The sequence below is a fragment of the Myodes glareolus genome, chromosome X (assembly GCF_982192425.1).
Source record: "Myodes glareolus chromosome X, mMyoGla1.1, whole genome shotgun sequence".
Lineage (NCBI taxonomy): Eukaryota > Metazoa > Chordata > Mammalia > Rodentia > Cricetidae > Myodes > Myodes glareolus.
The window spans coordinates 139,712,342-139,716,363 of NC_142053.1; the positions used below are offsets into that span (position 1 = coordinate 139,712,342).

Sequence of the window (4,022 nt, forward strand, 5' to 3'; positions counted from 1 at the left end):
AGCATGTCCTCCAGAGTGACTGTGAGAGGCCCCGGAAGGAGTTTCTCAATGGTAACGGGTTGTCTTGTTTGTCTTTTGTTGAGCTACATTCATTGGTACAATGTTGGCCTTTGCCACATCTTCTACATAATCCAGAAGGGTGGGACCTTCTATTTTTGTCATTACCTGTGGAGACATTATTTCTAGGAATGTCTTGTCAAAATTCCTTCTCAGATGTCTCGTTCTACCACAGTTAAAACATTTGGCATTTATATGACTCTTCATACCTTTGGAAATTGCTTCTCTTACCTAAGCCTCAGTATTATAGTCAAATATCTTAGTGTTTAATGTATACAGGATCCATTCACCTAACCTGTAAAGGCTGAGCTAACCTTTAAAGGTTCAAGTATCTTTTTACATTCTAAATTGGCATCTTTGAAAGCCAGAGATTCAATAAGTACTTGTCTAGCTTCTGGGTCTGTTGCTCCTATTTGTACAGCCTTAGTTAATCTTTGTAAAATATCACTAAAGAGTTCTCTTTGCCTTTGTTTAATCCTAATATATAATTTGATTATTTTTCTTAGTTCTTGAATTCTGTCCCAAGCATTAACAGCTGCTGTATGGCATAGGGACAAGGTGTGTTCATCATAGATGGCTTGACTCTGTGGATCAGCACAAAAACCCTTTGTCACGAATTTGATTTTGGGAAGTCTCAACTCTGGCTCTTTCCTATTGTTCTAATATTTTTGCCTCCTTTCATGTGATCCATTTTCAAGTATTGCTGAGACTATTAAAGCCAGTTGTGTGCAGCAGCCTTATTGTTTGAGGCCCATGCCTTTTCCATCTCCTTAGCAAATGGTAAATGCATTAGATACTACTGATTGCTTAATTTCTTTTAGATCATTCATGCCTATAGATTTACATTTACATTCTTTGAATCCTTCTGGGTATTTAGTACTTGATAGTTTGTCAGAAGTGATTATTAGGCAGTCAGCTAAAACTCTTTATTTATATTTTTTTATTATTAAAAAATTTCTACCTCCTCCCTACCTCCCATTTTCTTCCCCCTCCTCCCACTCCCCTCCCCCTCCCTCTCCAATCCAAAGAGCAGTCAGAGTTCCCTGCCCTGTGGGAAGTCCAAGGTCCTCCCCCCTCCATCCAGGTCCAGGAGGGTGCACAACCTAACAGACTAGGCTCCCACACAGCCAGTACATGCAGTAGGATCAAAACCCAGTGCCACTGTCCTTGGCTTCTCATTGTCCACCACATTCTCATTCTCCTCATTGTCCGCCACATTCAGAGAGTCTGGTTTGATCCCATGCTTTTTCAGTCCCAGTCCAGTTGGCCTTGGTGAGCTCCCATTAGATCAGCCTCAGCTAAAACTCTTCATAAGTCGTCTCTGACTCTGACAAGTACTGGTCATATTTAAACCTTTCCTTGTACCTTCTCTACCTGCTTATAAGTTCTGATAATTATCTCAATGGACTCAAATCTTTTTATCACTGTCTTTTGTAAACCCTGAATCTCTTGTCCTGTGAAAATTTCTTTTTTTTTTTTTGTTAAGAAAACTTTTGTGGTTTTATTGTATCATGAGGCATTGAAACATCTGAACAAATCAATATCTGGGTGGTGAGGCAGCTGCTTTCTCCTTCATTTCTTTGGGTTACTAGAGCAACTTGTCAGTAGATTAAAAAACGAAATAAAACAAAAACCGACAATCTTTTGCATTACTTAAGTCTTTCCAAGGCATGCGCTGGTACAACACAAACGTCTCCTGTCAGATGCAACTAGTCTAGCATCCAAATATCATGCACAACACCGTGGTAAAAGAAGCGCACTGCACCCACTCCCACCTCGGCCCTGCTCATTTGTGTATGATATTTGGAGCATCTGGAGGAGTGAGATAGTATTGGGAAGAGGAGGGAGGAGGAAACAGCGTGAGCGTCTGGCCAGGAGGTCAGCCAAAGTTGTGCAGGGCAAGCCTGAACATGTCATTGGTGCAAACCCAAGCGTCATTGATGTTTTTTAATAGAAACATCTGGTGGAAACCCATGATGGGATCTTCATCGGCCTTGAGCTGGCCTACAACCATACTGATGATACAGCTATCTGGTGTAGGCTGATGGTCCTGCACCGTGATACTATGCTGGATTTTCTGGAACGGAAGGCTAGACAACTTCTCCACAATGGCAGCTTTCCCCTGGAACTGCTGTCCTTCCCACATAAGGCATGATGCATCAATGTAAATTGCACCTAGTTGGGTTCTGTCGTTATCAAATAATTGGTAGTAATGCTGAATAAAGCTGGATCCAATCTGCTCCCAAATTGGCTTGTCTCCCATCCTGGAGAGTCACCCACCTCACCAAGACCCGCTGGCACGATGGCGGCAGCGGCAGTGGCAACCCAGCACGGTCTGTGCCTGTGAAAATTTCTATTGATTTCATTGACTCAAATAACTTCTGGTCCTTATTTTGCATATATTATTCCAACATATGAAATTTTTCCTTTAATGGTAACTTCTAATCCTTAGATATTATTTGGATGGCATGAAGATTGCCTTCCTGGAGAAATCTGCTAAATTATGATAACTTTTTAACAGATTTTGATTGTCAATTTCAACAGTATGAATTCTTTCAGATAATTTGTCAGCACCCTTCTGTAAAGTTTTATAACTCATTGGCATAGATTGAATTTTGTCTGTCAAATGGTTGTTATCCTTTTCAGTGTTATTAATTTTTTCAGCTAATGTTTGATTTTCAGCAATATAAATTCTGTCAGTTAGCTGTTTATTATTACTCTGTAAAGACTATATCATTTCTAAAAGTGCCTTATTTATGTCTCTATTATCAAACCATATTTTAAGGATATAATATGAAAAACACAGGTAAGTCTTAATAAAAATCACAGGAATGGATGCATCAGAAAAACCATATAGGCCTTGCAGAATACCATCCACAGTATAAGAAAAAAGGCTATAAAATTCCTGGGTGGTGATATTGTCTGCCATTACACAATGTTCAAATTTATTTAGTTAGTTAGTTAGTTAATTATTAATCAAATGAACTTACTGGTGTAGGAGGCTCTTCTGTTCATGTGTTGCTTTCACTGGTTAATGAATAAAGAAACTGCTTTGGCCTAGCCAATAGGGGCAGAACTTAGCTAGGTGGAGAAGACAGAACTGAATTCTGGGAGGAAGTGGACAGACTGAGGGATGCCATGGATCTTCTGCCTGAGACAGACACCAGCTAGAATCTTGCCGGTAAGCCACAGTCATGTGACAATACACAGATTAATAGAAATGGGTTAAATCAAAATGTAAGAGTTAGCCAATAAGAAGTAAGAGCTAATGGGCCAGGCAGTGTTTAAATTAATACAGTTTCTGTGTGGTTATTTTGGGCCGTAGGCTAGCCAGGTGGCAGGGATAAACAAGGTCCTTGTAACAACTGACCTCCCTTATGAGGTTTCAATAAATTGTTGTAGGTGTAATAATTTTTATTGGCCAGCAGGTGTCACAGTTGTGGGTGTGCACAATAGAGAGACATGACAGCCCTGCTCTGTTCCAAGGTGGCAACACTCAGTTCCATGTTGTTGGTGGCTATAAATACTAACAAACATATTTAACAAATTGAGAGTGATTAATTCGATTCTGTACATGGAGAGGGCTTTCTTTGTGTGACCATACTATTAAGGAACCCAGAGCTTGTAATCCAGAAACACAAAACAGAAGCTGCACAAGTTGTTGTGTCAGGGAAAGCAGTGGGGTGAATAGTATGTATGAGCCTGGGAAATTATCAAGGTACCATGCCAGCCAAAATATTTGCAGCTGCATGCCAAAAGTGTAGCTCAGCTGCAAAGGGCTTTCAAGCCACGTGAGCAGGGGAACCTGTTCCAGCCCACATGGCTTGTACTTTTATACTTCACTGCCACATTGGATGCCAGATGTAGTGGATTACAATAAAGTAGTCTCACACTAGTTCAGAATAGAGTATAATAAAGGGTTCTTTATTTAGGGGTGGACTCACTGATCAACAGTTCTCTGCAAA

General features: G+C 40.3%; 1 pseudogene; it reads right to left on the reverse strand.

The window, feature by feature from the left end:
* Window positions 1-1,530: 1,530 nt before the first annotated feature.
* Window positions 1,531-2,367, reverse strand: LOC148117515 (nuclear transport factor 2 pseudogene; annotated as a pseudogene).
* Window positions 2,368-4,022: the final 1,655 nt, after the last annotated feature.